The sequence below is a fragment of the Lygodium microphyllum genome, chromosome 2 (genome assembly GCF_053477565.2).
Source record: "Lygodium microphyllum isolate KBCC chromosome 2, Lygodium_microphyllum_v1.1.10, whole genome shotgun sequence".
Lineage (NCBI taxonomy): Eukaryota > Viridiplantae > Streptophyta > Polypodiopsida > Schizaeales > Lygodiaceae > Lygodium > Lygodium microphyllum.
Window position 1 is genome coordinate 113,652,343 of NC_141136.1, and position 24,700 is coordinate 113,677,042.

Consider the following 24,700-nt stretch of genomic DNA (forward strand, 5'->3'; position numbering starts at 1 on the left):
CCTACCATCCCCAAACGGATGGCCAAACGGAGTGAGTCAATCAAGTCATCGAGGATATGCTTAGGGCACACCGTTGTCGTGAACCAAAAAGGTGGATTCAATACTTACCTTTGGTTGAATTTGCCTACAATGCTTCTTACCAACAAAGCATTCAGATGACCCCTTTCCAAGCATTGTATGGTCATGACTGTCGAAGTCCCCTAAACTTCTCAGATCCAACCTTGAGGGTTGAAGCTTCAAGGCAGATGTCGGAAGAGATGGATGATCAAATAAAGTCAATAAGATAGGACATCCAAGCCACCAAGGATAGACAGAAGGTGTTAACCCCAACACAAAGAGAGCGAAAGAAAGTGGAAAAGACGCAGGGCAAAGGCTCTTCACCATCTCCTCTCCTCTTCTCCTCTTCTCTTCTCTTCTCTTCTCTTGTGCGCGCGGCTATGGAGGATGGAGCTTGGAGATGGAGGAGGCTTGAGGATGCTTGAGCTAGCATCGAGAATTGTGGAGCTACCGGAGTGAGAGAGAGAGGAGGGTACTCGATCGAGCATCAAGGTAAGTTCACTGCATTTGTAGGATCGACGGCGCGTCGGCTAGGTGAGAGATAGCCATGAGAGCTCGCTTGGAACACTTGAAACAATAAGCGGTCCGTGGGTCTTGGCGGTTGAGTGAAAGCTCCCACAGAAGGCGAAGTCCAAAGAAGAGTTCCCTATCCTTAGGAGATTGCAAAAAGCTAAGTCCAAGGTATTGTGGACCGTACAAAATCCTCAAGTGCCTAGGGCCTAATGCTTATAGACTGCAAAAAGGTTCATAATGTATTCCATATCAGCCTATTGAGGAAGTATGTATCTAATCCTAACCATGTACTCGATGACCAACAAGTTGTAATGCCTAGTAAAGGAGTCCTTGAACTAAGGCCTGACAGGATCTTAGATGCTAGGGAGAGACAACTGAGATCCAGAACCTTGGGAGAATGCCTCGTCCAGTGGAAAGATTATCTTGAAGAGGACGCCACTTGGATAGATGAAAGCACTCTCAACCACCAATATCCCCAGTTTATCTCGAGATGAGGACATCTCGATTCCTCCAAAGGGGAGAGAATGTGACATTCCCGATTACCAAGTACGTATCCTTCGTATGAACCTCCTCCTAATAGGAGGTCATAAGGATAATTAAATTGAATTATGGCAAATTTTTTAGTGATTATCCCTCTCTCCTCCAGCCGGAGAAAGGAATAGCATGAGCCCTCAAGCTCCTTGTTGGAGCTCGCGATAAGGGAACAACAAGGGGTGAGCAAGCTCCCTGGAGCTTGGTCAAGGGGGGAAAGCATGCACTATAGCCGCGTGGGGGAGGGAGGATTCCCTTCCCTCTCCCTATAAAAACCATACTCAAGGGAGTTGGAGGGGACAGTAAAAAATTGTGACGCTGCCCAGAAGCCTGAAGTCGCTAGAGGGCTCTCGTGGAGCAAGATGAGACGCTGCCCAGTCAATCACCATTGCAGCTGCCATTGCAGTTCGACCCCTACCCACATCGCCGCTAGCTTAGAAGGGAAGTGTGGTGTGGTGAGTGAAGGAGGGGAAGACTCCCGATGCCACTGTGAGAGGGAGAGGAGGAGCCGACACGCTATCACTGCCAGTCATAACCCCACGTGCTTCTTTCTAGTGGAGTTGTATCCTCCCTGAACTTGGGGCATGCCAACAACAAAGTCTATACTGATGAATTCCCATTTCATTTGGGGAATGACAAGTGGTTGCAATTTTCCTAGCATTTTGACATGTTCAGCCTTAATGCGTTGACAAGACAAACATTCAATGACATATTTGAGAACGTCACCTTTGAGCCTATCCCAATAATAGCTTTTCCTAATTGCGTTAAGGGTCTTGGCATAGGCAGGATGTCCTGAGAAAGGGGAGTAATGGGCTTCCCAAAGTATCTTTTGCTTGAGTGATTGGCTTGCTGGGATACATAATCTCGTCCTATAGTAGACAAGTCCACTATTGATAGAGAATTCTTGATACTTTGTTTGTAGCTTCGGGTCTTGATCCTTGATGGGGATCTCCCTTAGCAATTTCTGATAGGTTGGGTCATGGCATGCCTCTTCTCTAGCTAGCTCAAGAATTGGGTTGTTTGGCATGGATACCTTTGTGGCTAGAGATCAAGCCATTGATGGATCTTACAAAATCAGAGAATTTAGAAATGCCTTGCAATGACTGAGTGCATCAGCAACTACATTCTCCTTCCCATGCCAGTATTTGATTTCAAAATCATATTCTTCCAACACTTCAATCCATCGACGTTGCCTCATATTGAGCTCGTCAGCAATCTAAAACTTATAAGATACAGTTTGATGCTCAAATCATAAATTTGATGGTTCCATTGACTCCGAAAGAGGGGTAAAACTCCAAGACGCTTCATTAAAAATCTTCCTCGTTACTCCTTCTTCTTCTCCCTATTCGAAGTGTTATTTGCTATCTCTAAACTGGGATTGTGACATGCTGATTTGGCCAATTGTCTCCCTGTTCGAAGTGTTGTTTGCTGCCTATAAACTGCAATCATGACGCATGTGATTTCTCTAATCCTCCTTTTTTTCATTAAATCTCTAAAAGTGACTGAAAAAGCCACTTGTTTTTTCACATGACATCCTATTCTAGAAATTTTCATAGATTTTTAGGATATTTACAATAAATAATATCTAAAATATAAAAAATATACTAGTTTTGTCCAAAAATCTATTTTGGACTCTGCATACTATACAAATTAACATTAATGTGACTAATATGGCTCATAACTCTCGTTTATGTGGTAACTTTCGTTATGGGTGGCTACAATCCTTGTAAATCCAAAAAATATATTGGGTTACGATTCTTGATTTTTAAAATATTATTAATTAAATAAAAATTATTAGTTATTAAAGTTAATTAGTTTTTACTTTAGTTAGTCTTTAGTTAGTAACCTTACTAACTTATTAATTGAGTAACTAACTTTCAAACTAACCAACTGACTTTTTGATTGCATGGAAGTATTACATCCTCCTCCCCTTTAGAGAAATCAAGATGTCCTCATCTCGAGAAAAGCCATGGGTATTGCTTATAAAGAACATTCTCATCTATCCATGTCGCATCTTCTTTGGGATAATCCTTCCATTGTGGACAAGGTATTCTCTAAGGGTTTTATTCCTCAATTTTCTCTCCCTTACATCAATTACTCTATTAGGTTATAACTCAAGGACTCCTTGGCTAGGTATTACAACTTGCTGATCACCAAGGATATGATTCGAGTTAGCTACGTATGTTATCAACAAGCTAACATGAAATACATTGTGGATTTTTATATTCTTAGGGAGTTGTATCTTGTAAGTGCTTGGTCCTATGCACTTGAGAACCTTATAGGGTCCACAATATCTTGCACTTAGCTTCTTAAATTATCCTAAAGATAAAGAACTTTTCTTTGGATGGACACGGATGAAGACCATGTCTCCCTCTTTAAAGTTTCGTTCTTGCCTTTTCAAATCAGCATACACCTTTTATTGATCCTTGGAAGCTTGAATATCCTATCTGATAATCTTGATTTGATCATCCTTTTCTTGTAACATTTTTCTCGAAGCTTCTACCCTTAGAGTAGGATTAGAAACATTAAGTGGCATATGGCAATCTTGACCATATAGTGCCTGAAATGGAGTCATATGAGTACTTCGATGATAGGAGGCATTGTAAGCAAATCCTTGTAAAGGTAGATACTGAATGCACCTTTTGCGTTCCTTGCTACAATATGCACGCAGAATATCCTCAATTACTTGATTAACTCCTTCTGACTACCCATCTCAACTTTTGGATGATAAGTAATACTGAAACAAACTTGGGTTCCAATGGCTTCAAATAAACTCTTCCAAAAATGTGATATGAAAAGAGAATCATGATCATTGATGATTCTTTTAGGTAACCCATGTAACCTAAAAATCTCTTTTACAAAAATTCTTGCAATATCTAAAGCTTTGTAATTGGTTTTTGTTGGAACAAGATGAGTGACCTTTGTTAGCATGTCTACTATTACCATTATTGAGTTATATCCTTCTTGGACATAAGGTAATCCAACTGCAAAGTCCATGCTAATAAACTCCCATTTCATCTAGGGAATCTCAAGTGGCTAGAGTTTTCCTAGTAACTTGACACATTTTACCCTTTGGCAATTTAGACATTCAGTGACAGACTTAAGTACAAGGCCCTTGAGTCTTTGCTAGTAATAGCTTCTCCTGACAGTATTAAGAGTTTTTACATATCTAGGGTGTCCTGAAAAAGGAGAGTCATGTGCTTCCCAAAGTATCCTTCTCTTGAGAGTCTGACCTGAAGGAATGCATAGTCTCATTCTGAAATAAACAAGTCCTTCATCTTCATTTGTAGAGAATTATTAATACTTACTCTTGATTTTGGGATCTTGTTCCTTATTCTGAACTTCTCAAAACAATTGTTGATAGTTTGGGTCCTTTTTTGCTTCATCGTTGGTCAACTCGATGATAGGATTAGTCGGCATTGATACCATTGTAGCCAGAGTTTTTGCCCTAGATGGTTCTTCATAGCGATAAGAGCTTTCAGAAATGCTTTACAACTAAGGGCATCTGCTACTACATTTTCTTTACAGGTGTAAACTTAGTTTCAAATTCATACTCCTGCAAAATTTCAATCCACCATCGTTGCCTCATATTAAGATCAGGATGAGTAAAAATACACTTAAGACTTTTATGATGCGTGACTAACGAAAACTTATTTCCAAGTAAGTAATGTCTCCATAATTTGAGATCATGAATCATAGCGAGCAACTCCAGGTCATGAGTAGCATATCCTCTTTTCATGGTCTTTCAACTTTCTCGAGGAGTAAGGTATAGGATGACCTTTCTGGATTAGTAACATCCCAATGCAAGTGAGCTAGCATCTATGACAACTTCAAATTCCTTTCTTAAGTAAGGTAGCCTTAAAATAGAGGCAGTTACCAAACTATGATTTAGTTCCTCAAGGCTAGACTGTTCAACTGGTGCCAAGTTAATGGAAACTTGCTTTTTGAGTAGGTCTATAAGAGGTACTGCAATTTGGGCATAGTTTCTAATGAATATCCTATACCATCCTGTTAGACCTAGAAAACTTCTCACTTCCTTGATAGTGGTTGGAGGTGGTCAATCTTGAACGTCTTTGACCTTGGAAAGATCTACTGATATACCTTCAACAAACACTATGAATCCCAAGTATTCAATCTTCATTTTGAAGAAGGCACACTTCTTCTTCTTGGCATATAGCTTATGTGTTTTCATTGTCTCCAGGATAATGTGAAGATGTGGTTCATGATCGTCTTCCTCCTTAGAATATGTTAGGATGTCATCAAAGAATACAAGAACTAAGTTACATAGATGAGGTCTGAAAATGCCTTTTATTAACCTCTTGAAGGTAGCTGGGGCATTTGTTAGCCCAAATGACATCACGATGAATTCAAAATGATTGTATCTTGTGTTTAAGGCTGTCTTTAGAATATCTTTATTCTTGACTCTAATTTGGTAATATCCTGACCAAAGATCAATCTTAAAAAAGATCCTTGCTCCTTGTAGACAATCAAGAAGCTCTCTTAAGATCGAGTACTTATTCTTTACTGTTACTTAGTTTAGCCCTCGGTAGTCGATACAAAGACAAAGAGTTCCATCTCTCTTCTTTTGGAATAATACTGGGGCTCCCAATGGTAAACTACTTGGCAGAATATAGCCTTGTTTTAGTAGTTGTTTGAGTTTCTCTCTTAGTTCGATGGCTTCAAGAATAGGCATTTTGTAAGGTCTCTCTGCCACACTAGAGAGACTCCTGGAACACGTTTTATCTCATGATCGACTTCTCTTTCCAGAGCTAACTCAGTTAGCTCTTCACAAAATATGTCGGTGTACTCTTTGAACTAGTATGATCCTTCTTCCATCTCTGACTATCTTGATTTACCTTGTTAAGATTAATCAAGTAAATCGGTAATCCCTTCTTCAAGCCTTTCACAATTGGAGAAGCTTTTGCTAATTGAACTTTAGGTTTCCCTGTTTCACCTTGTGTAGTTGCTATTTCACCGTTCAAATCCTGAAATGTGACTTGATCTTTTTCACAGTGGATATGAGCATCATTAGGAATCAACCAATCCATTCCTAGTAAAAATTCATAAGTTCCTAAGTTTATTCGTCTGAACCTCATACTTGAAATTTTTTTTCCTAGGTTAAACTCTACCTTGACAGTTTATTGTGTAGAAAGTACTTCCTTTCCATTTGCTAATTCCACAAGCAGTTTTGATGCATTTACTTTATCTATACCTAACTTCTTAGTACACTTGGGTAAACGAAATGAATGTGTACTTCCACAATCAATCAAAACTTTAAATGATTTACCTTCATGACTAGCTGGTGTTTGTATTACCAAATATTGACGATTTGAGCCCTTCTTGTGGATGGAATGCAACATGAGTAGTTGCTCTTTCAATATCATCTTCCGTAGTAGGGTCTTCCTCCCTATTAGTCTCTTTTAGGATAATATTTGACGTTCTTCCTCTTGCCATAGCTACTTGACCACGGCCTTGGGTAGCTCTGCCTTGACCTTGAAATTTGCATTGGCGATGGTTTCCACCAAGGTTTGGACAATCTCTCCTGAAATGTCCTGGCTTATTACAGTGAAAGCACCTAAGTTCACCCCTATTTCCCTAGGTAGGAACAAAATTTCCAATTGCATGGGAGTTTACTTTTTTCTTATGTGTTAGGTGAAATTGGCCTTGGGTTCTTTTTTCTTGACCTTTGAATCCTTCTTTGTTCTGGTTATTGAAGCTCCAAAACTTATTTATGTTAGGCTTTAATTGTACTTCCTGCACAATAGGAGTAGCTCGAAGTAAAGCATCTTGGAGGTCTATTAGATGCATTGACTCCAAATGAGTGTTTAGAGGAGAATTTAGCCCATTAAAGAACTTAGACACTTGTTGAGCAGTATCCATAGAGGGTGCATATTTAAGAAGTGAAACAAACTTGGAGTAATATGTCTCCAGGGTCAATCCCATTTGCTTCAAATTAAAGAACGCATTCATCTTCTAGGTGCGATAAGCTAGAGGTAAATATCTTCCTCTTACAGCTTCTTTGAATAAATCCCAAGTAATGGTATTTTCATGGACACCTTGATCTCAGCACCACTACTTCTATTAGAGTCGAGCTTCACCAATTAATTTTAGTTTAGCTATCATGGCTTGGTTGGTTGGGACAATTCCAGCAGTAGTAAAATAATCTTTCATAGATTCCGTCCAAATTTCTGCATCGGCTTTCACATTCTCGTCTTTTCTGTCAAATTCCAGAGGTTTGACTTGATTCAAAAGATTCCTTTTCTCTTGGGCTTCGTTGGGAATTATTGTAGGTGCAAAATTTTGGGAATTTTCATCAATTTTCAAGTTAAATTTTACAAAATTTATATAACATTATTAGATTTCCATACTCAAATTATTTCTCACTTAATTTATTGAAACAATTTCAATTAAAAGTCTTTTCCCATTGCTAATGTTAAACTGTAATTTCAAAGGTTTCAAGGGAAAATACGGTTTCATTATTTCTTTGATTGATAAAGTATCAATCAATCTTTATTACAACGGATGTACAAGGTAATCAGATAGCTCATAGGTTCATCTTATTTTTTTCAGAAAAGGAGTCCCTACTACAATCTAAGCATGACACTCTCGTTTATCCTTTATGAAGTAACTTGGATTCAGAGAGTAGATATCTAGGAGTCTATATTTTTAAAGCTGTTCAAGAAATTCATTCTTTTTGTAGTTGCAGCGGCTTGAGCAACCTACGATTTTTACTCTGTCAGCTGAAAGGATGTTCGTAACTTCCTCATAGATATACTGATTTAGTTTGATCTTCTTGCCTCTAGTATACAGGGTTGAGTTTACACTGGCCTCATAAAATAGATAGATCTCAACAACTTTAAGATCTTCTATCTATTTTACCCTTTTCAAATTATTTTGAAGATACACTCAACGGCTTGCATTGATATAGCAGTATCTTTCACTAATCATCCACCATCTTTTAGGATATAGAGGCGAGGGGTTGTACAATTGATTTAGTACCCACATCATTTGAATTCTCCATGAAAAACTCGATGAATGCATAGCTAACATAAATATTACTCGGAAGATCAAGAATCATTTCCAAGATTCGTTATTCTGCTATAATTCAAAAACATACATTAACAAAGAGAAGAAAATAGGTCCTTGCTTGTATTTAAAATTTTATATATTTTTCTTAAGCTTACGGCATATTCTATACTAACATGTGCTCTGATACCAAGTTTGAGATGTCCACTAGGCTCATTCCAAAGCGCACCTTTTTGTAGTCTATCAGTAGGTTTCCCAAATGATGCCACTGGCACTCCCTTGGAATATCATGGGGTTTGTCACTTAGAACCCACTGAGTCTACATTGCAATAGAAGTGCTCCAGTCGAATCCACTAGGATCGACCTAAATTTTTAGGTTTCTAAAATCAAACGGATCTCCTAACAGCCAGCTAGTGTCAGTAATTTCGAGTTCCCACACCGGCTCCCTAAAACAATGCAAGTCTGTTCTACCTAACGACTAGTTGGTCAATTTATTGTCTTCCTATTTCTATTGCCGATTTAGAAAAGCTCCCAGCTAACTGGGACCACCCTACCGTTGGACGGACCTGTCGAGGGTACGCCCACCTACTTTCCTTTCATGATGGAATCATTTTTCATTTTTTAATTACCTACAACACATTTACTAGAACATATACATCCGGCTTCCTTAATTAGTCTGTTAAATCAAAGGTTCCTTCACGTAATTTATCTCACAGTGTCGTGACACTGCACATTCACCATTGCAAACTTGAGGGTGGAGTTTTTTTCCAAGAATTTGAATACATTAGTTAGCGTCATTAGGAATTTATTTTCCATTGTGTGCTTGCATTCTTGCATGATGCACGAGCACATGTAGTTAGGTTAGGCACAATTTCTTCAATGCATTCATAATTTTTTGTATGGAAGCATTGTTTGAATGATTACATTACATGTTTTTTTAAATTGTAAACTACATGAATGATTGGGCACGAAATTCTATTTCAAAAGCATATTCTTGATAGGGCACATTGCATGGAAAAATAAGTTCATATGAAGGTATCCATTTTAAAAACTCAAGGATCCAAGGAAAAGATCAGCTTGGCTTTGGACTTTCCCCATGCGACTTTTATATGTAGCAGCCTACAAAAGCTATAGGGGCACATGACCATAGGTTCATGAGAAAAGACCGAGGGTTTTTGTACTCCAATGTTGTGGACATAAACTTTAGACTCTACTGGATTGCTTCAGTCAAAAGTCTTGTAACGTGTCCACCTGTTATCTTCAGGACACGTCTTAGCAGTCCATCGAAAAGGATGTCTAGAAAGCTCCGCCCGGCACTCCCATGGAATGTCACGGGTTTTGCGATCTAAGACTTTCCGTGTCTTCCACATAGGGAAGTATTCCAGCCGTTCCCACTTAGGACCGACCTGAATTAGGGTTTTCCCTATTGGTCATTTCCTAACGACAACTAGCATCGGACCCGAACAAACTACTTTACGCAGAAACGACAGATCCGAAGCGGATTCATGCTGCACTTGGTTCAAGGAGAATGGGAAACGAGAGGGATGCGAAGCTCAACCTCTCTACCATAAGGCATAGTCCCATTCCGTTTCCCTAAAACAGCGTAAATCGGGATCAATTATAACTCTAGGTCAACGCTTTTATTGTTCGTGTTCTTTGACGATCTTCTGGCTATCCATCGTGATTTGAGAAAAGTTCCCGGCCAACCGTGACCACCCATCTGTAGGACAGACCTATGGCCACATCCACCGCACTTTCCTCAGGTTGTTTTAATTATTTAATTATCTAGCACATTTAGTTGGACATGTATCAATAAGCTTTCTTAATTAACCCGTTAGGCACTGGTTCCTTCACGTAATCATAGCACTTGACATAGAAAAACAATGTCAAAAAAGTTTCTTTTTAACAGGTGATCATATTTATCTTTGAAATACATAAAGTCCAGCCCGTAAGCTTATCCACAATCCGCCCGAAGGCTATCCAGCAATCCACAGGGATCACTAATCCAAGATTCCGCCTGTAGACTAGTATGCGGGCCTCGAGATCCAATCCCGAGTCACGTTAGCCTCTTGTGCAGGGCCCGGAAGGTGAGGGATTTACGGCCAGAGCCCCCCTGGCACCCAAGCGTCCTCCTGCTCCAAGTAGCGCTTAACAGAGAGACCTCTCGCGGCGGGTTCGGTCCATCTTCCCGGCGCGGTTAACAACCCCCTTGGTTAGGGTTAGGCAGGCAGTCAAGGGTAACTGAAGCTGCCCCTCCCTTCAGGCCTTCAACCTGAAGCATTAGATATCCATTTATCCTTTAATTCTTTGATCAAACAAAGCAAAACAGTGCTCTTAAATCTGTAACAAGCACAAACATTTCCATTGGTCATTTATTGTTGGCCAACTGCTAAGGAGTGAATCCTTCTTTCCAAATATATCTAGTACTCGATCCGGGATCAATTGCGGTTTGGCAAGATTCCCTATATCCTGGGTTAGGGCCGTACCCTATTAACCCGACTTGGTCAATACCTTAAGTTCATATGTTATTCCAATTTACTCGCTTGTCCTTTGCTTCAAGCAATTATCTTTATCCCAGAAAGATACTATATTAGGATGATTATTCATCCTCTTTCAAGATAACTTGCGTGAGAATTTGCCGACCCCATTCCGAGGAATGGGCCATTCCCTTGTGATCCAATCACAAGATCATACGACTCTGCACTTGTTGCACAAGTGTCACATCAAACTATGAGACTATTTACCCTTCGAATGGAGTCACGAAACAATCTGTTCATGATTACATTAGGCTGACGTTGTCAGTTCCAAGTTCCATCTTTTTTTAGCGAGAGATTCCTAGGGAAAAACCCTAGATCACTTCTCAAGTATGTTTCGTTGTCTCTACATTCTGTGAATGTGGGCAAGTATTAAGGATATAGGAGTTTCAATTTTAGCAATACGTGCGACTAGGTCACATATTAAATCCTAGTTAGTTCTTTGGAATTGAAATTAACTCTTTCTAAAACGAGCACTCTGCGGGTTTAGGTGTTTAGGTTTATGCCAATTTAACCTATCTACTTTTGAAGATAATTACGCTATTATTTCCATAACCACATGACTTATTATCTATGCGTAAGTTGATTTTCAAATCCTAACTTTTCCGGTTTAAGATCAAGCATAGGTTAGGTTATAACCTAATTCCAATTAATTCATGCTAAAACATGCAGCCTTTTCTAATAATTATGCAGTTGAAAAACGATATTTATACCAATTGACTAGAGTTATTCAACTTAAGAATCATTTCATGCCTTGCACTTTCCTATGGATTCCTAGTACTTTTCATAATGACTTATTGCGAAGAAGATATATCCGACTAATGCGACATGCAATTTATACTTCCATGCCTAAACGGAGTGCACTATCTTAATTCCGTTTTGTAAATATGGACATTAATCTAAGTTCAGTTCATTGAAATGCACCAAAATTACTTGCTAGAAATGCATATCAATTTTCTGCTCACTTTATTTTTGTTCGTTTTATTGGAAATACTAATGATCGAACTTGTCCTTCATAAGCTAATTCTTTTAGATTAACCAAAATATTTAAGACGGAAAATACATCCTATCTCCAAAAATCATCCACGCACGTAAAATTATAACAACGTAAAAATAAATATTAGGAAGGAAAACCTGGACTTGGGGTGAGATGTCCACGTGGATGTTAGGAGACGGTTCTCCTGCGGCTGCGCTTTGGGCTTTCTTAGGAGCCATCGCGCATGTAGCCTTTCTGTCTTGGATGCGGCTTTGCGAACTCCTTTTTGAAATTCCACCGTCCTTTATGAGTTTTCTTTTCCTTCCTTTCGTAGAAGCTCTTTGACGGGATACTTCTGTGGATGAGGGGAGAAACCACAGAAAGGGTTTAAAACCCGGGAAGGGGGTGTTTCAAAATCCTCCACGAGTAAGGCCCATTAAAGCCATGGGAAAGGGCTTAATGGCCTTTTAAAGACTCACAAGAAAAGGGGAAAATAAAAGGTGTAAAGGACCCCTTTGGATATAGGGGATTGTGTATGGGGGAAAAAGGGCTTAAAGAGCCCTTAGGAGGGGATCTCGCGTGTGGGGGGGAAAAAAAGAAGGGTTTAAAAGAGGCACATGAAGACCCTTCAAGTCGAATTTGAGGGGAAAATGACTTTACCGCGCCCACATGAACACGGGCCTACAAGGGTAATTTATGGAGGGGGAAAGGTGTAACATAAAGGCTTATGAAGGCCCTTCAAGTCAAATGTCAGGGCGGGGGGGGGGGGGGGGGGGGGGGGTTAGGGGAGAAAGGGGGCTTATAGAGCCCTTAGGAGGAAATCTCGTGTATGGGGGGTGTTATATGAAAAAGCACATGAAAGGGCTTTGGATTTCCGGGGGCAGGGGGTGTTTTAACAAGCCCACAAGAACCAGGGGGTTTTGAGGGGGGGGGGGTGTTAAGAAAGGCCACATGAAAGGGGGCTTCTTAGGACCTATAGAAGCTTCCTAAGAAGCTTCTGAGCTTCCTGGTGGAGTCGTGAGACCTCCACGTGGCAGAAAAGAAGGCGACGACGACGGCTTCACGACTGTTGTCCTTCTCCACGGCAGCACGGTGGCGCCCACCTTCACGGCAGCTGGTTTTCCCTTCTTCTCCAGGCTGCGACCCCGTCCTCAGCTGGCAATCGATTGGTGGCAGGGTGGCGTCTTCAATCTCTCCCTCCCTCACGAATTGCCCACAGAGTCTTACTCTCTCCCTCTATGCAGTTCGACGGCATCTCATGGCAGCGCCCCCTCATCGTCCCACCATCCCTGATTTAAATAGGGGAGGGGGGGATCCTCCCTCCCCTGCGTGGCTTCACACATGCACCCATAGCCTTAGCAAGCTCCAGCAAGGAGCTTGCTTATACATGCTATTCCCCTCCCCTCGAGCACGACTGCCGGCTGGGGGGGTAAGGGGAATTAAAAAAATTTGCCATTATCCAAATCAAAAATTATCATTACTACTTATAAAGGGGGTTCACGCGTGCTATTGGAAGTTCGGTATGTTACAAGTCTCACCAAAGGTGTTCAAGGATATGATGCTGAAAGGTATGAAGTACATTGGTATCAGGCTCTGGATGCAGGCCTCATTGACGAATTGTTTGATGACTCAGCTACAACACTAGTAGAGACTGTGAAGGAAGCCAAAAGTCTTGCAGAGAGAACATGGCACAAACCTGCATATGGACTCCAGCTGAGGGTTTCCATGTACCCTGAGCTTATTGATAAACTAGAGAAGGAGTCGAATTCAGGAGGGTTTCTTCCTGGATAGTCTTCTTGATGCAGCTGCATGATATGCAGGAGAGAAGCAAAATGATGAAGACGATGAAGAAGAAGAAGGCTCTGGTTCTGATGATGGTTATATTGATGTCATACATATGCATTGCAACATTAAGAAATGTGAAACAAAACCTGCTGTGGAAATACATGGTAGCTTTGTCAGTGAAGCCACAGAGATTATGGTCGAATCTGTTGTATATGTTAATGAAGATGAGACAGAGAGAGTCTGCTGCAACGTCCCATTCTGATACTTACCCTTCCCAGAAGGAACGATTTGTGATGGCTATGGAGATTACTCAGGTCTTGCTCAATGCCCAATCCGCGGATGGATCCATCAGAAAGGTTGCAGAAGATAATCTGAAACAGTTCCAGGAGCAAAACTTAGCCCTGTTCCTCTCATCATTGTCTAATGAACTCGCCAATAATGAGAAGCTGTTGACAGCCGTCGGTTGGCAGGGTTGATATTGAAGAATTCATTGGATGCCAAGGAGGCTGCTCGCGTCAAGCATCAGATCAAGACATGTCTTCTGCAAACACTCTCATCCCCTGTTTCGGATGCTAGTCACACTGCAGCACAGATGATTGGAAAGGTAGCTGCCATTGATCTGCGTCAAGGATAATGGGTGGATCTTATCGGATCCTTGCTTGTGAACATGGGAGGCTCACAGGTGCAGTAGCCTGCTCCTTTGAAACAAGCTACCCTTGAGACATTCGGGAATGTGTGTGAGGAGATCTACTTTAATGTCCTAGCACAGGATCAAGTTAACTCAATTCTTACAGCAGTGGTGCAGGGCATGAATGCTTCTGAGAGTAGCAATGAAGTGCGGTTGGCTGCCGTTAACTCAATTCTTACAGCAGTGGTGCAGGGCATGAATGCTTCTGAGAGTAGCAATGAGAAGCTGTTGACAGCCGTCGGTTGGCAGGGTTGATATTGAAGGATTCATTGGATGCCAAGGAGGCTGCTCGCGTCAAGCATCAGATCAAGACATGTCTTCTGCAAACACTCTCATCCCCTGTTTCGGATGCTAGTCACACTGCAGCACAGATGATTGCAAAGGTGGCTGCCATTGATCTGCCTCAAGGAGAATGGGTGGATCTTATCGGATCCTTGCTTGTGAACATGGGAGGGTCACAGGTGCAGTAGCCTGCTCCTTTGAAACAAGCTACCCTTGAGACATTCGGGAATGTGTGTGAGGAAATCTCCTTTTATGTCCTAGCACAGGATCAAGTTAACTCAATTCTTACAGCAGTGGTGCAGGGCATGAATGCTTCTAAGAGTAGCAATGAAGTGCGGTTGGCCGCTGCCACTCGGGCCTTCTGCAATGCACTTGATTTTGCTCAATCCACTCTTCTCTATTAGCGCATGCCCTCCCTCTCTTCATCGCAATTTTGTTTTTTCTCTCTCCCTCTCTCGATAAAACCACAGCTATGGAGGAAGAAGCAGCCGGAAGAAAAAGAAGCAGTAACCGTAAGAAGACAGAAGACCATAATTAATCCAAGGACGTAATAATGCAGGCATCATGAATTTGCCATGACGGGCTTGTGGTGATCCTGACGTTACTGCTTGCGTCTTCATCATCACCGTCATCTGTCGCTGCTCCTTCATCATCGTCTTCTTCTTCTTCCTCAAATGTATCAAGAAGCGTGTCTATGACAGCCGAGGCCTCCTCATTGATGACCAGCGACAGTTTCTCATCTCAGCCTGCATCCATTATCCCCGCAGTACCCCTGATCAGATGTGGCCGGCGGACCTCATTTCCAAAGCCAAAACTATATTTTCTGGAATGCGCATGAGCCACAGCGAGGAAAGTATGATTTCGAAGGACAACTAGACTTTATCCAGTTTATCAAAGAGACCCAAAAGGTTGGTCTATACTTTCATCTTCGCATTGGACCATACGCGTGTGCAGAGTGGAACTATGGAGGCTTTCCAGCATGGCTGCTTGACAAGTATTGACGAGGAGGCGGCGAAGAGTTGGCGGAAGTCACCTGAGGTGATGAAGGTGGGCAATCACAAGCTACTGCTATTGATCTGCAGGCTTTGGAGAGGCAGCTTTCACAAGAACTTAGAAAGCAAGGACTAGTAGCTGTTCGCAAGAAGGCTTCGAGAATCGCAGCTGAAGGTCTCCTTGCACTTTCTGAGAGGAATGGAGCTACAGCAATCATAGAACTAAACAGCGAAACAGATTTTGTAGCCCGAAATGAGATCTTTCAATACTTGGCGTTGCAAGTAGCAAAAGCAGCCCTTTCTATCACAAGGGCTAGTTCAAGATGGCGAAAGCTAGAGGAAGAGGGGGGAAAAAACTATTAAAGGAGAACTATGAGAGCCTTAATGCCATCAAAATCAAGTGTGTACGGCTAGAGGTTGAGTTTGTATCCCTCGCCTTCTTCGAAGATTGACATCGAATTTTGGAGAGAAGGCTTGAGGACAAGCTTTAAGCCCCTCGGCATCGAAGTTTCGTCATTGCAAGCCACTTTGAAGATTGGCTTGAGTTGAGCTTTAAGCTTCTCACCTACTTTTGAAGATCGTCACCAAGTTCCTTTAAGTGACTTTTCAATTCGAGCTTGGTGCTCCTCACCTTCCTCAATTCCACCTTCTTCTCTTCTTTTTCAAATTGACTTTGATTATATCCGAAAAGCCTTTTGAACATGTATCTTATCTATAGCTTTGTTCAAGAGTTTGTTTGACTCTTCTAGATAATTATTTAATGTTGAGTTGTTCCATCTCAAAGCGTCCCTCCACGAGCAACTTTCATGAACCCCTGAGCAAATTCCTTGCGACAATGGACCTTGCGAAAAATCCATTGAATCAAACAAACTTCTTTATTATATTGAAAGCTTATTACAATTTTCATCTGTCCGACCTTGCGAAAGATACATAGAATTCTGAGAGGGTATTCTGCCCACTAAGATTCCACCCTTGTAACTAGTATTTAGGGTTCCATGATCCCATTTTGGGTCACGAACACTACAAGGAAACGCAAGTATAGTGACGGCGGGTAACGACGCACGAATAGAGGCGTCGCTATTTGCGATGCATTTGCGATGCAAATACACTACAACAAAAAGGCTCCATAGACGCACTTGTAGACGCAATATTTGAACTATGAAAAAAAATTTCGGGCACGTTTATTACCGCGTCTACCTTTGCATCTACAGTATCGTGTCTAAACACGCGCTTATAGTCAGAGTTACACGCCCACGTAGACGCACATATAGACACGCGTATTGGCATGCTACGTAAATATATTCATATTGTGCATCTATACACGCGTGTATCTACGCGTCTAAAAAAGCGTTTACTTTGCGAGTTTTTGACGAGAATAGACGTGCATTTATCTTGCAATTTAGACGCGCTGATAGACGCGCAAAACAGAGGTATGAAAAAAAAACCAAAGAGCATGTGGCTTTGCAAGCCACATGCTGGCTTTGCAAGCCACATGCTCTCTGATTTTTTTTCCTCCATCAACATCAAATTGTATGCTTAGGGAAAACAGAGAAAGATTATTTCAAAGATTGGATACTGAAAACAAAACAATGTATGTAGAACACGAAATTTCATATCTATAGATGAAACATTTTTGCATTATGAGTTCTAGTGCTTGTGATCTCAAGCATGGTCATGGTCGCAAGCACTAGCTGAAAGTAATACATATCAAAAATGAAAATTACAAGCCAAGGGGAGACATGCATGCATGGGGCTCCTCTATATCTCCTCAGAAGAGGCATCATCATCACTACCACCACCGTTGCCTGTGCCGCTGCCGTTGCCGCCACCGCTACTGCTAGTCCCCCCTTCGCTATCCTCAACTGCATCAGGGTTCACCTACACAAAGGATTAAGATATATAAATACCATTACAAACAATAAATTAGAGTTATCTATACTTTCATGTAAAAAATAAAACATACCTCTTCTGGTTGTGGAATCCTCATGGCGCGATTATATTGCTCCTCTGTGATGAGTCCCTCCTCGTAGAACTGCTGCAAAGTGGACGTCCGATTATGACCTCGATGGTAGCCTACCTCTCTAGGAGTAGGCATCCTACCAACGATATGATACTACAAAACAATTTGAACATACAACGTATTAAAACACACTACATAATGAAGTGAAACAAATTACAAAATTTGATTTAAAAAAAGAAATCAAATAATACTTACAAACTCAGCCTCTCATAACTCCCTACCACCCGATCCATAATGCGACGATCCCATGGTTGCCATCTGGATATGTCGCGCCTCTGCATGCTGGCGACTTGTCATTTTCTCCGCTGCTCTCTTCTTGGCCTCTTTCCACTCCTTGCGGTGGCAATTGGGTGGTTGGCCATATCCAGGGCGCCCTTGCTCTTGTCTCCGCAGTGACTCCTTGACACGTGTCATAAGGTGAGACCTCTTGTAATGAAGCGCATCTCTTACCTTTGACCATCCCCAATCATCTGAGAATCATGAATTCTCGGGATAAGGGTACCTTCTATGTACTGCCCGTAGCACCTCTTACCACAAACCATTTTTTTGGTACTTGAAGGGAATCATGCAATCTTTGTATGTGGTATGCATGACACTCCTCAAGTATGCTATCACTTCCCTCCCCTCAAAGTCATGCAAGATACTACCAACATCAGTGAGACAGAGTAGTACATTTTTGGAGGCTCACCTCTCTCATTTTTCGGTGAGGGTGATCGAGAGACACCACCTAGGCAACCCCCACAAAGCCCTCGACCTCCTCGTCCTCCCGCACGACTCTCCCTCCTCCCTCGACGGGCACTACTCTCTACCTCACTTGATACGCGTGCTTCTGCAGATGCACGTGGTTCAATCGATCCATGTACCTTACCTGATCCCTGTGTAGGAAAAGATGTGATAGGTGTCCCAGACATCACACTGAAAACCTCCTCTGCAGTGGGAGGGCGACCAAGATAATTGGTCATCTCCCCCATGAATTGCTCCTTGTTGAATGGGGTGCTGGAGGATCCAGGATTCCACATCTACATAAGAAAAATCATATTACCCTGTGCACATAAGACATATTACATGCTGCGTCTATATCTACGTCTCTGTGTGCATCTGTCAGCGTGTCTATTTCCGCGTCTATACCTGCGTCCACAGTGTCATCTGGACGCGTTGACAAACGTGCACAGTCGGACCATTTCTTTTCAAACTTGGTTTAAAAACGTGCAAAAAACCTCCATAGATGACATGATCCAGCATGTGAAGAGAGAGAAGAGAGAGACAAACAGACAGAGAAAGCAAACAAGATTGAGAGAGAGAAGAAGAACTCACCTTCTTTGCTTGTTTCAACGGGTGGCGGCTAGGTTGCAAGCTCCTTGTCCTCCTTCTCCCTTCCCTTGGTAAGTTGCTTGAATCTCCTTCTCTTCCTTGCTGTTTGGCTCTTGTTCTTTACTCTTTGGCTCTTCTTTCCTCCTGTCCTCTTTTTACTCTTATTTCCTTGCCTCATTGTCTTCATGAAGTGATAGATAGACACGAGTAGTGTGTGGCACGTCTGTGGCGCGTCTGTAAGCGTGTATAATTGTGCGTGTATATGCGTAGATAATGTCTATTACATGCGCTTATAGACACGCAGGAATAATTAAATTGATAAGATACTAGCTTTTGGTTGTTTTTGGATCAAGATGACATGACTTTCCTAGTCTTTCAATATCAAAATGTTTGCCTCTATGTTGTAAGTATCAATGCATGCATTTAGGGAATCAATTGACCTATGTGGTGACATATATAACAAAGCTTGAGGATAAGGGATAACACATTGGCAAGTCAATTGGCACATATGTAGTGACTTACTAGACCATCCCACTTACAATTGCATGTAAGTATCAATAGGTGGATAAAGCATGAATGGTTTTTAGCTAGAGAGAGATAATGCAATGAAGGTGTATACGAAAGAGATAGAGAAAGACATATTATCCATCAATCAATCAAAGATATGTACATGAAGTGACTTGATATAGTAATTAGATTATCGTCATTTTTAGGATGCTCCATTGACTTCTGTAAGTTCCTATAACCTTGAAGTAGAATATAGCCAACCACACTGTCCATGGAAGGAAAACTTGGCCTCATCAAATTAACCAAGTTAATTTACTTATACATTTCATAGATGAAAGATTTGTAGTTGGCTTGTTGGTATTGCAAAGTATCCTTACAGTGATCTATTTTAGTCACCAACAAGTGGATACACTGGCTAAAGATGATGAAAAGAGGACATGTGCACATTCGCTACATGTAGTCCACCTTATCTAAAATTATATGTGAGCTATAAATGCACCTTGACATGATTGGAATAGCTTGCACATGCACAAGCCAACTGATTTACATCAATCTACTCATGCTATGAATTGGCATGCATGGCTAGGTTAAGTGCACAACAAATGAGACATGTGAGTGTATTGATCAGTTCTCTCTCTCTCTCTCTCTCTCTCTCTCTCTCTTTATATATATATATATATATATTGCAAATGCACAAGTCAACCTTTGATCTATATATACATCCAATCATCATGCCCTATCCAATCACATTTGTATAGGGCATGATTGGATGTATATAGGGCATGAAATCACATACATATAATTAGCTTTTAATGATTGGATGTATATTTGTAATACTCAGAAAGAAGTAAAGTTGGTAATGTATATCATATCCTGTGCATGTATATGCCCTATACATGTATATCATGTCGTATATACATGTATATCATGTCCGTATGATCCTATACATGTATATCATGTCCTAGCTTATGATCCAGGTGTAATTATGTCGTATATACATCCAATCATGCCCTATCCAATCATGCCCTATTCAAACAAATACTAGCTGTTAAGAGGTTTGGTCATATTCAAGAACTTTATGAGAAATGAAAAATATGTGTGTTTATTTTCGCATCTATAAGCGCGTTTATAAACGTGGATATATAGATGCAATTTTTATACTAGCATGAATAGACGTGCTGATACACGCGCTTAAAAACATGCCCGCTTTTTCGCGTGTATAGTGCGCATCTATAGGGCCTTTCTCTTGTAGTGATAGCAATGCAAACAGCGACGCCCCACAGGGAAAAAAAAGAGGGCCGAAACCCGAGCGCGTTTCATTTTGCGCATTATCGTGAGAGATTTCGAGAGAGAGAGCGACCGTTTTGCATAGAGGGTGAGAGAGGGAGAGGAAAAAGGCCTACCACTGCCACCGCCGCCGCCATTCGCAAAGGAGAGGAGGAGCCGCCTTCACGGAGAGGAGCCGCCAAACCCTCGCCAAATCTTTACGGTGAGTCCATTCTCTCTTTCTTTTGCTTGTTTAGGATTTAATTTGTGTATATTGGAGGGAGAGGAAATGAGAGAGAAAGAGAGGGAGAGGGAGAGGTATGGAGAGAAAGAGAAAGAGAGGGGGAGAGAAAGAGAAAGAGAAAGAGAAAGAGAAAGAGAAAGAGAAAGAGAGGGAGAGGGAGAGGGAGGGGGAGGAAATGAGAAAGGGAGAGGGAGGGAGAGAAAGAGAAAGAGAGGGAGAGGGAGAGGGAAAGGGAGAGGGATGGGGAGGAAATGAGAGAGGGAGAGGGAGGGAGAGTGTATTCTCTCTCTCTTTTACTTTTGCTTATATGATTTGTATATATATATTAAGAGAGGGAGAGGAAATGAGAGAGAAAGAGAGGGAGGGGGAGGAAATGGGAGAGGGAGGGGGAGGGAGGGAGAGAAATAGAAAGACAGGGAGAGAGAGAGAGGGCTGGAGAGAGAAAGAGAGGGAGAGGGAGAGGGAGAGGGAGGAAATGGAAGAGGGAGGGGGATGAAATGAGAGAACGAGAGGGAGGGAGAGTGTATTCCCTCTCTTTTTTATTTATTTTTTGTATAATTTGTGTGTATAATGAGAGAGGGAGAAGAAATGAGGGAGAGTGAGAGGGAGAGATAGAAAGAGAGGGAAATTAAAGAGAGGGAGAGGGAGAAAATGGGAGAGGAAGGGGGAGGAAATGAGAGAGGGAGAGGGAGGAAGAGAGAGAGGAAATGAGAGAGGGAGAAGGAGAGGGAGAGGGGGAGGGGGAGACGAAAACATAATAGGGAAATGAGAGAGGGAGAGGGAGGGAGAAGAAATGAGAGAAGGAGAGGAAGAGAGAAAAAGGAAATGAGAGAGGGAGAGGAGAGTAAAAAAGAGAGAATGAGAGGAGAGAGAAAAAGAGATAAGATGTTAAACATAATAGGAAAAGAGAGAAAGAGAGGGCATGAATGAGGGTGAGGGCGAGGGAGGGAGAGGAAATGAGAGAGGGAGAGGAAGAGATAAAAGAAAATAAGAGAGGGAGAGGAGAGAGAAAAAGAGAGAAAGATCATTAAACCTAATGGAAAAAGAGAGAAAGAGAGGGTCAAGGTGAGGGAGGGAGAAGAAATGAGAGAGGGAGAGAAAGAAAGAAAGGGAAATGAGAGAGGGAGAGGAGAGAGAAAAAGAGAAAAAAATCATTAAATCTAATAGAGAAAGAGAGAAAGAGAGGGTCATGGTGGGGGAGGGACAGGAAATGAGAGAGGGAGAGAAAGAGAGAAAGGTAAATGAGAGAGGGGGAGGAGAGAGAAAAAATGGAGAGAGAGAGAGAGAGGAGAGAGAAAAAGAGAGAAAAAACATTAAACCTAATAGGGAAAGAGAGAGTGAGGGCGAGGGAGGGAGAGGAAATGAGAGAGGGAGAGGAAGAGAGAAAAGGAAATGAGAGAGGGAGAGGAGAGAGAAAAAAAGAGAAAGATCATTAAACCTAATGGGAAAAGAGAGAAAGAGAGGGTCAGGGTGAGGGAGGGAGAGGAAATGAGAGAGGGAGAGAAAGAAAGAAAGGGAAATGAGAGAGGGAGAGGAGAGAGAAAAAAATGAGAGATGGAGAGGAGAGAGAAAAAGAGAAAAAAAAATTAAATCTAATAGAGAAAGAGAGAAAGAGAGAGTCAGGGTGAGAGAGGGATAGGAAATGAGAGAGGGAGAGAAAGAGAGAAAGGGAAATGAGAGGGAGAGGAGAGAGAAAAAGGAATGAAAGAGAGAGTAGAGAGAAAAATAGAAAAAATAATTAAACCTAATAGGGAAAGAGAGAAAGAGAGGGTTAGGGTGAGGGAGGGAGAGGAAATGAGAGAGGGGGAGAAAGAGAGAAAGGGAAATGAGAGAGCGAAAGGAGAGAGAAAAAGAGAAAAAATCATTAAATCTAATAGAGAAAGAGAGAAAGAGAGGGTCAAGGTGAGGGAGGGACATGAAATGAGAGAGGGAGAGAAAGAGAAAAAGAAAAATGAGAGAAGGAGAGGAGAGAGAAAAAGAAATGAGAGAGAGAGAGAGATGAGAGAGAAAAAGAGAAAAATCATTAAACCTAATAGAAAAAGAGAGAGAGAGGGTTAGGGTGAGGGAGGGAGAGGAAATGAGAGTGGAAATGAGAGAGGAAGAGGAATGACTTCACCTCACTAAGAATAGGATTGGTGATTCACCTCACTAAGAATGAGTCCATCTAGGTACAAAGGGTACAAATACATTATCCTAGAAACTACATTATAGAAGCTTCCACTTGTGTTGGCACAAGGGTGCCATCATATTTCGCCCTCCCCCTCTCTATATTTGTATATGCATCTACGTACAAAGGGTACAAATAAAAACAGTCAGAAGAGAAGCCAAATAGACAAATGTAACAATATGTGGGTATAGTAGTCAATGTTACAACTTCTCTTCTTCTTTACTACCCATATTTGCTATTGTACCCATGTATTATGAAGGTAGATAGATAGATAGAAAAATAGATAGATAGATAGATAGATAGATAGTATCATAGTACCCTAGTATGTACTACCTTGTACCTATTACATACTATCATAGTACCCTAGAACCTCACATTTACTACATAATGCTTGAGGTACCCTAGCACCTGCTACATAGTATCATAGTACTGGGTACTTGGCACTATAATACTAGAGTACTAGGTACTAGATACTAAGATTCTATGATATTATATGCTAGGTACTGAGTACTAGGTACTAAATACTAGTGTTCTATGATACTATATGCTAGGTCATAGAAAAAGAGAGAGATGGAAGGAGAGGATAACAATCTAAGAAAAGAAAAGAATGATAACAAAAACAAATTGTTTGTTGTAACGTAAACAAAATGGAAAATGAAGAAGGTCTTGTTATTCAAGATCGTGAGGCATATCTTAATCAGTGTGTCCCATGTCCTTGCTCTCAATGCAAGCTGGCAATTAGACGAAAACGTCGATTGTCTATAGAACACATACGACGATTTGGCAAGTTTCAGTCTGAGATAATTGATCAGGTGATTACAGATTTTCAGCAAATGGTAAGAAAAGTTAATATCAATCATGCATTGTACTCGCAAGCTAATTGAATACCATATACAATAAGATTGGGTCTCGCTGGCAAATTTTCTATCCAGGGAGGCAATGTCTCATCCCAAGGAGGAGTGCACCCTTTGCGGCCAATTAGAAGAGTACGTGGGTGTGCGATGGATGGAGTGCAAGAGCCAATCCACCACTTGCAAGGCCAATCTATACCGTCAATGCCAGAGGAGACAAGCAACCTTCCAGACCTACCTACAATCTTTGAGCTTGAGATGGAGGCAATCATCGATGCATTGATTCCCATGGATGTCGAGACTTTCGATTTGCTTAGAGAGGAAGCATCCATACCATTATATGATGGATGCCGAGTATCTCATCTAAAGACACTACTTGCACTCTTAAGTGTGCAAGAAAAATATGGATGGAGTGATACGAGTGTGACCGAGTTGTTCACGTACCTTGTACATACGCTTCGTTGATTTTTTTTTTCAGTACTATTATTACAAACATTTGTGCTTTTTCAAGGTATTTATGATTTTTTAAAGGTTATTGAAATATCATATATTACCACCTACAAATACCATGCCTGAGTCTCGTGATGATGCACGACATGTTTTACGAAAGCTTGGCATGGACTACAATAACATCCATGCATGTATCAACGATTACATACTGTTTTGAGGAGAATACGAGACTATGGAGATATATCCAAAGTGTGGTGCTCACAGGTATCGACAGGACTTGCAAGGAAAAACCATCCCTCAAAAAGTTCTCAGACACTTTCCGCTTATCCCCCGCATAAACCACATGTTTCGTACGTCCGGCATGGCGAGCTTGACAATGTGGCATGCGTAGAATAGGTCCACGGATGGAGTTCAACGAATATCAGCGGATTCACATACATGTAACCACATTTACTCTACCTTCCCAGGCTTTGCCCGAGAGCCAAGGAATCTTCGGCTCG